The sequence below is a fragment of the Cyprinus carpio genome, chromosome A25, assembly GCF_018340385.1.
Source record: "Cyprinus carpio isolate SPL01 chromosome A25, ASM1834038v1, whole genome shotgun sequence".
Taxonomy (NCBI): Eukaryota; Metazoa; Chordata; class Actinopteri; order Cypriniformes; family Cyprinidae; genus Cyprinus; species Cyprinus carpio.
Window position 1 is genome coordinate 1,244,069 of NC_056596.1, and position 10,000 is coordinate 1,254,068.

The following is a 10,000-nucleotide window of genomic DNA, read 5'->3' on the forward strand; positions in this document are numbered from 1 at the left end:
TAAGCCCAGTGCTATGATACGGGTCATTATCGTCACGGCTGATTTATTCAGTTATAATTAAGAAGTGAAGATGACCCTGCTGTACTATTAGTCATAGATGATATCCATGCTAATTTCTGAGTTAGTGCTCATTTCTACACCTTTGTTTGAACCCTGCATGAGTTAGCTTTAGCATAGGAGTAGAGAAAATTTACAAGTAAAGACATAACAGTATTTATAAATTAAATATTACATACAAATATGACCCAGCATGCCTAATATGACATGAAAAATATAAAATCATTTTTAAAGCAAGTTTGACCTGATTAATTTAACATGCACTTCATGGATACATCCATGTTTAAATATACTATTTTTACATACTAAATTAACTATTTATTATATTTTTCATTTTTATGTAAAATCTCAAATTTTTTTTAAAATTTAATTCATATACTATATATAGTGCTCCTGTAGCTCAAGTGGTAGAGCATTGCGTTAACAAGCGCAAGGTTGGGGGTTCGATTCCCCGGGAACACATGATAGGTAAAAATTGATAGCCTGAATGCACTTTAAGTCGCTTTGGATAAAAGCGTCTGCTAAATGCATAAATTTAATTTAAATTTAATATACACAACATATATGCATCTGAGTACCTTGAAAAGTGCTCTATACATAAAATGCATTATGCAATAATTGTATCCCATTTTATGTATAAACATAGAACATAGTTATATAAATAATTATGTCTATACTATAACTGACAGATTGTTTTCTTCAGACATCTATAAAGCTTTCGCTTTGGTTTGTGGCCTTTCGGCAAACGCTTTGCTTCAAAACATCTCACAGTCTTCTGTTTCTGCAGAAGATTTCTCTCCAGAAGGCTTTGCCTGCTATTTACGGCTCGCATCGCTCTCCTACTGCGCTGGGAAAGCATGAACATTCGTTTATTCCAGAAAACGCTGGCAAACTTCATCCTGGAACAAACAGAAACCTGCAGTTAAATAATGTGATGTTTATACATGATCTACTAGAGCTTTAATTATCAAATTCACTTACTATAATTACTGTTCAAGGGGTGTTTTAATGCCTAATGGTGATATTAATGAAATAAAGAGTTATAAAATAAGTCGTGCTAGCAGATATTTTAATGTGCGTCTTAGTAAAGCAAACTAGCAAACTCTTCTCAACAACATAGTAATTTGAGGACTGATGAAAACAGCAATAATGATTCATTTTAAACTATATAACAGGTTCTCGCTGAGGATTGGTCTGTATGTTGAGTTGTATTTGAAGACAGAGGAGGAAATAATTGCCATCTTGGGAACAATTATCTCCTCAGATGTATTGTAGTTGTTGGTTGTTTGCTCTTTTGTTTAGCTCCAAATTTCCATACCGTTGCATTTCTTTCTCTCACGTTAATAGTGCAGGTTTGATTTGTGCTGCTTGCGTTTCTGCTGAGTCACGTCATGCTTATTTCTAGCTGCACTGAAACTAAATAAAATGCAAATAAAATTGACTTTTGTGCATTCTGTGAAAGTCAATGGGGTCCAGTGTTGTTTTGGAGCCAATTAACTTTCACTGTATTAAGAAAACCAGTGTTGTGTGTGTGTGTATCGCAGGTGTGTTCATGAGGAGGAGTTCATTTGTGTGTGTTTTTGTTTTTCTGCAGTGATGTGCTTGTTTTCGGGGCAGACGCTGGTGGAAGGACAACGCTGTGCTGTTCATGATCCCACCGCGGGACTCTGCCAGCTGTTTGAATGCAGGGTACAATCTCCTTTTAGGGTCCTATGCATGAAACATTTAAACAATAAATTCTCTGAACATGTGTGTGTGTGTGTGTGTGTGTGTGTGTGTGTGTGTGTGTGTATATATATATATATATATAGATAGATAGATAGATAGATAGATGTATAGATAGATATGTATAGACAGATAAAAGCATTTAAGTATTAACATAGTATTTTAACACACGTATTTAAAAGTTGTCCATTTTAAACACCCTAGCAACTGCATAGAAACCACCTAGCAATATTTTAGAGTTGTCCATTTTAAACACCCTAGCAACTGCATAGAAACCACCTAGCAACACCCTAGCAAACCACCCAGAGTACCCTAGCAACTGCATAGAAACCACCTAGCAACACCTTAGCAACACCCTAGCAAAACTACTTAAAACATCCTAGCAACAACCTTGCAACCACCCATTGTACCCTAGCAACTGCATAGAAACCACCTAGCAACACCCTAGCAAACCAACCAGAGTAACCTAGCAACTGCATAGAAACCACCTAGCAACACCTTAGCAACACCCTAGCAAACCACCCAGAGTACCCTAGCAACTGCATAGAAACCACCTAGCAACACCTTAGTAACACCCTAGCAAACCACCCAGAGTACCCTAGCAACTGCATAGAAACCACCTAGCAACACCCTAGCAAACCACCCAGAGTACCCTAGCAACATCCTAGCAACTGCCTAACAACCACAATAACACCCTAACAACTGCCTAGGAACTACCCAGACTACCTGAGCAACTGCCTAGCAACACCCTAGCAATCACCCAGAGTACCCTAGCAACCGCCTAGCAACCACCCAGAACACACTAGCAACTGCCTAACAACCACAATAATACCCTAACAACTGCCTAGGAACTACCCAGACTACCTGAGCAACTGCCTAGAAACCACCTAAAACAGCCTAGCAACACCCTAGCAACCATCCAGAACACACTAGCAACTGCATAGCAACCACCTAGCAAACCACCCAGAGTACCCTAGCAACATCCTATCAACTGCCTAGCAACCATGCAGAACACTCTAACAACCGCCTAGGAACTATCCAGAGTATCCTAGTAACTGCCTGGTAACCACATAAAACACCCTAACAACTGCCTAGCAACACCTTAGCAACCACCCAGGCTATCCTAGCAACTGCTTAGCAACCGCCTAGAAACACCTTTTTTTTTTTTTTTGAGGACAAAAGATAAACCCAATTGCTTTGCTTATCTTTTTTTTTTCAGGATCGCACGATGCACAGAGTTACCGACACTGAAGACTGTGCGCAGCTCACCTGCGCTGAATCTGATCAGATCACACTGACAGACAGATGCTGCAAAGTCTGCAGAGGTATGGAAGCATACAGAAACAAAAAAATAATACATGCAATAAACAATAAATACGTACAATAAACAATAATAGGTGTGTGTAGTTTGACCATAGCCTGACCTTTAGCACTTCAGTGTTTCTAGAAGCATAAATCCATGAACACAAATCTCCTCTATCTGGGGTTAAAGGTCACGACTTCTGTGCGGAGGACAACATCTGTGTGGAGAACTCGGCCTGCGTGAACTTAGACGCCGGCGCCAGCTGCAGCTGCAAGAACGGCTTCCGGCCGCTGCGTGAGGACAGAGCCTACTGCGAAGGTGAGGCGTCAATCAAACGAGGGTCAGCTGATCCATCAGATAATCCCTTACTCCAGAATCTCTGTGGCATTTGCATGTGCATACACTGCGGGAAATGAATCATAATTACAGCAAGCTGGGAGCAGGAATTTAAACAGCATTGGAACCGCTGGCTGATTTTAATATTCCAAGATATGGATTATCATTCCAGCACATGTGTATAATGACTCACTTGTGATAATTGGATTTTTCTGCTGTTAAAATGATGCAGAATCGAGTGTTGACATAAAATAGGTCGCACTTAGATACTAATATAACACATGATTGAAATTTACCAATTTAACACATTAATTTAGCACAATTTACTACATAAAACAAGATATATATATTAATAAGATAAATGAAAAAGATATATATTGTTTATAATAATGTTAAATTAATATTAATATTATTCATCTTTTAGAATTATTATAAATAAATATAAAATTCTAAATATAATATTAATAATAAATCATTCACTTTAATTAAAATATGTAATATGACCTATTATTAAAAATGTAAATTAAAAATAAAAACTAATGTTAATAAATATAACATTATAAACATATATAATAATAATTTTTATTACAATAATAATTAATTAATTTAGGACAATTCATTGTAATACAAATATGTGTTAGAAAGGATGTTTAATGCATTAAAATGAATACCAAAAAAGTAAAAAATATAAATATAAAATTAATAATAAATAATATAAGTATATTATGTATAAAGTATATTATGAATGTAATACTGTAATTAATTTGGTATAATTCATTTTATAAACATATATAATAATAATAATTATTATTATTACAATAATAATATAATAAATGATTTTAGTACAATCATTGCAATAAAAATATAATGTGTTAGAAATTATAATTCATACAATTAGAAATTGTATGAAATAAATATCATATTAAAGCAATGTTAATGTGTTAAAATTAATTAAAAATATAAAAATAAAATAAATATTATATTAATAAAACATTAGATTTGTAATTATAAATGTAATACAATAATAATGTAATTCATTTAGTACAATTCATTACATAAAAATATAATATGCAATATAATTTTGTTAATTATTAATAATGTAAAATGAATATTAATGTAATATTGTAATGTGTTACAATTAATATTAATAAATATAAAACTATATATATATGATATTAATAATAATTAATATGAATATATTATAAATAAGTGTAATAATAAAATACAAGTTTAGTACAGAAAACTGTTTACAAATATAATACAATATTATAAATTAATATATTATAAAAAATATATTATAATAAACAATATTATAATCCATGTAATGTTATATAATATATAACACCATATGAATATTCAGCAGTAAGAAAGATCTATTTGATGTCATCTGTCAGATCGACTAATTGATCATCTCATCTTGTTATTCTATTATTAATTCAGTGACATTTCTGAGTTGACTGACAGATCTAAAAAGAAATAATTCTCCGTTATCTGTGTTCGTTTTCATGCACGTGACTAATTAACTACACTGCATTATTGATGCTCGACTAGAATCCGTCTTGCTTCGGCATCTTAATTGGCTGCTGTTGCGTACGAGTGTGAGTAAGTCATCAATGTCTCCCTCCACCTTCCTCATCCTCGTTTTATCGTCTCAAAGCCGAGCCGCGGATGGCCTACTTTCGGTGAATGCCTAATGACTCGGGCCGTGTTTCTGGGGACCCTCGTCACCTCCCGCGCATCAGACGGATCTCTAATGAAACCTGTTCATCTCGCCGGCTAAAAATAACCGTGCACGAACGACCCCGCCGCTACCGGCCCTCGGCTTACGTGTGCAGCCGGTCAGGTAATTATCAAAGACCGAGAGGATATGAATAATTAAAGATGCTATCAGACACGCTGGCTTACAGCGAACGGTGAGCTGGACGGTCCTAAACGTTCCCGCGGGATGCTGTTCTTGGATCTGGTTCAACAACCGAAGGGAAGAGGAGAAATCAAAGTGTTTTGAAATAAAGCAGCAGGAATATAAGCCATGTGTAACCCAGAAACGCTGGCTGTGTCCCACTTCCACACTCATTCGTCACCTCTTTCAGTTTAACCTTGCTGGTTGGGACGCAACACCTGCTGTGGAGCTTTCCATCATTAACTGGAGGACTATATCTGCTTTTAGCTTTACAAATCCCACACATTTGCACATTCTAGCTGTTTAATGCAATAAACACTCTGTTTTGGGGAGATATTTAATATTTAGAGCTGGGCGTTACGACCAAAATCATATATTAAAGTGGCTGTACATATTACAGTCTAGTTATTTTCTATTCTCATCAAATAAATAAATCATAAATAATATATATACATATATTTATGATTTATGTACTAGAAATAATTAAACACACATTTTTTAAAGTATTTTATATTTATTGAAATGTATAACACACACACACACACACACACACACACAATTTTATATTTATTGACACACACACACACACATATATATATATATATATATATAAATATATGATTAATTATACAGTTTAAAACTATAATATATATTTCTTAAAATGTTATATTTATTAAATGGATTTATTTAAATTCACATTATAACACTTTACAATAAAATGAAATTATATAAATAAGATATAAATAAATTATTAAAATACATTTTAATTATTATATATATAGTAAAACTATTGAAATAAATTATTGGAAATAAAGAAAGATGGCTGAGACACATTTGAAGCTGTTGTACTAAACTCTGCTTCACAGAATGTTTTGTAAGTAAGTACATTTTATTTATATAGCACAAAGTAAATGAAAGTTAAATAAAGTCAGAATAAAACAAAACAAAACAGACAATAAAACAAAATTTAAAATGCTAAGGAGTAGAGGTACGTTTTCAACTTCAATTTAAAAATGGTAAGAGAAGGTGCAAGGCGGATGTCCAGAGGCAGTTGTTTCCACAGACAACAGAAAAAAGCTTGATTTTCCTTAGTTTTTAAACATGAACGAAGGTCTTTTAAAGGTAGGTCTTTGATTTGTGATTGGGATTTTTCATTAAGAACTTTAAAATTTTATAATTATATTTTGGAATTGTAGAATTCATGTAAACGTGAGGTAATAAAAGCATGATTAACTGTCTCCAAGTTTTGAAAAGACAATAAAACGGTTTAAGCTAGGAAATAATATGCAGTTGATAAAAACTGTTCTTAACAACAGAATTGATTTGTTTGGATAAACATAATTCTGAGTGCATGATTAACAGCATGGTTACTGGATTGGGAGGAAATTGAGGAAAAATTATTGCCCAGCTACTTAATGAGACAACTCCTCAATTTTGGGGGACCGAAAACAATTATTTTTGTCCTTATTAAGTTGGAGAAAGTTATTTGATAACCATTTCTTAATATCCGAGATACATTCCAACAATAATATCCCCCAGTGGATGCATTTATGAGTTAAAAAGAAGCGGGCCCAGAACAGAGCCCTGGGGTACTCCACTTACATTAGGGCCAGAAGATGAAGAGAACTTACGTAACTCTACAGAAAAAGACTTGAGTTTAAGATATGAGCTGAACCATCACAAGGCAGTACCCTTGATACAGATTAAATACTCTAAATGGCAAATAAGAACATTATGATCTATAGTATCAAAGGCAGCTGTAAGATTAGATAGTATCAATACAGCAGTTTTACCGGCATCAACTGCAAATAAAATGTCGTTGAACACTTTTAGCAAGGCAGACTCTGTGCTATGATAAGCAGTGAAACCAGATTGAAAAGGTATTAATAAGTTAGCTGCATTTAAAAACTGGATCAATTTAACTGTTCAAATTTTTCTAAAAGCTTTGACAGAACTACTCCAGTGTCCATAGATGAATTAATCAACACTTGGATGCTGTGCCCCAATTGCAGGAAGGTTCACTTTTATAATCTCCGAGGGAACAACATCAAGTTTTCAGTCATAACTTTCACTAAACTGAGAGGCAGTAAGTGAGTTCATAAAATAAAAATAAAAGCTTGGAGGCTTAATCACAACAGGCAGAGCTCAACCATCAAACGCCTCATTTCACCTGATACTGACACGATTAAGCCGGAAAACATGCGACCCAAACAATGTCCCACAACCATCAGGAACCTCATGATGTTGTTGTGGATCAGAACATGCAACATTTCATCATGTGCTACTGAAAAATCCCGAAACACCCCAGAGACTGAAACGAAACTTTCCCTTCGTCGTCGCCTCACGATCTCCAGCATCAGGAGATTCAGAAACACGTCTGCTTTCTTCATTATGCAGGCGGAGGAGCGCGAGTCTCTCTCAGGAAGCGTACGTAGCTCTTTAAAGGCGTCATGAGCATTGGCGTCGAGTTAAAAATAGCGTGCGTCTGTGCTGATGAGATCAGGCCCGTTTCAATATTTCATGCGGGAGGTTGTAGGGCGTGAGCTCGAGGGAAAAGCACTGCTCCTCTTTCACACGCGCGGCTTCAGCAGAAAGTGTGCTTCACGCTGCTTTACTGCATAATAAAGCTTTCAAGAGACTGTTGGACTGAAGGTGAGGAGCGTGCTGATTATTACAGACTGAGAGTTACAGTAGATCTGCTCTCTACACACCGAACTGCTTCTGCTTCACAGACCAGATTTGACTTCTTTTAGACAACATGTGGGGACCAACAGTCTTAAAGTTGTACAACACTGAATTTTGATGTTTCAGGCTCTCGGGAGCCAATAATCAACCAGTTAACTTATTCATTATAATAATTCATTCATTTATTGTGATAATAATAATAATAATAATAATAATAATAATAATAATAATAAAAGTGCAAGAATAAAGCACATCAGACATAAGATTCGTGAAGAATTTAATAGTAAAATTTAATGATGAAAATAGTTTTTCCTGAAATATTAAAATATGTAAATTTAAAGTGTCCATTTGGCCAAATATCTGAAATCTAACTATCCTGAATTAAGTCTCTTCTTCTCACCAAGTCTGCATTTATTTGATCAGAAATACAGTAAAATTGTGAAATGTTACAATACAATTACAATATAAAATAACTTTTCTCTGTGAATATGTGTTAAAGTGTAATTTATTTCTGTGATGCGCAGCTGTATTTTCAGCATCATTACTCCAGTCTTCAGTGTCACATGATCTTCAGAAATCATTCTAATATGATGATTTGCTGCTCAAGAAACATTTCTGATTATTATCAATGTTGAAAACATTAATAGTTTTGTGGAAACTGATACATTTTATTTTTTTGGTGTTCGATGTTGTTTTGGAAGTTTGAAAGATTGTCATTTATTTGAAATAGAAATCTTTTGTAGTATTATACATGTCTTTACTGTCACTTTTGATCAATTTCATGTCTTTGTTGAAAGTATAATTTTTTCAAACCAAATGGTAATGATTCAGAGCAGGAGTGGTTCTTGATGTCCAGCTCTTCAGCTCTTAGTAGTTCTGCAGTATTTTTCACATGATCGATGCATTCGAGCGTCTGAATCCTACAGAATAGCTGCGTGTCCTTGACTCGAGTTCACCTTGTTAATTTGCAGTTATTGCAGCCATTTAAATGAGATATATCAAAAGCAGCGTGTACGTTAGCTGACAGGCTGATTGCAGCGTGAACCCAGTGAGCGATGTCATTTCCTGCCGCTCGGAGCGGGAATGTCTGTAGGTGATCGGGGGTAATTGGCACTGACTGTAAAAGTGCAGCTGAATCCCAAATGTAATTACTGTAGATGAGATGAAGAGATGTGAGTGACAGCGGCTCTGTCGTCAGTTTTAGGGAAGATTATACGGCTTTACGGGCTGAACTTCCCTTTAGACAGGAAACAGAACAGAGAGCAGACTAAACTCAGGTGACTTATTAGGGGACAGGACACTCTGGGCCTCACTGATGAAGCACTAGCAGAATAAATTTGTGTGAATGTGACATTAAAACTGGTTTCATGAATGGTTTACACATGAATTCACATTCACAGCTATTTAAAAGATCAAATTCACACCGAAAACACAGAAACTCGTTCGGCTCGTGTGTAATGAATGAGGCACAATGGATGGAGTGCATTCGTTTGCATTCATATTTAACATGATTAAACAATTTAAAATTTATAATTTTCTTTAGAATTTTTAAATATATATTTTTTTTCCCTTTCAGACTGTCCTTGTCAATGAAAAAAAGACTATTAAAAATGCAAAAATAAAAAATGAATAATTAAACGAATACATTTTGTTTGTTTGTTTGTTTATAATTTTTGTCACCATGTCAGCTACCACGGCTGTATTGTTGGTGGGAAAAAGTAAAAATAGAAAAATTAAAAAAAGAGAAAAGAATAAATGATTAAATAAAAAATGAAAGAAATCAATTAACAAATAAATAAACGGCATCCTTTTCTTTTCACACTGTCCCTCTAAAAAAAAAAAAAAAAAATTGAGAAAAGAATAAATAATTCTCATAATGTCCCCATTTAAAAAAAAAAAATTTAAAAATAGAATAATATAATATAATATAATATAATATAATATAATATAATATAATATAATATAATATAATATAATATAATATAATATAATAA

General features: G+C 34.1%; 1 pseudogene; it reads left to right on the plus strand.

Annotated features, from left to right (window-relative positions):
* The window catches only part of LOC109076503, a 95,419-nt pseudogene that overhangs the window by 36,453 nt on the left and 48,966 nt on the right, over positions 1–10,000 (plus strand).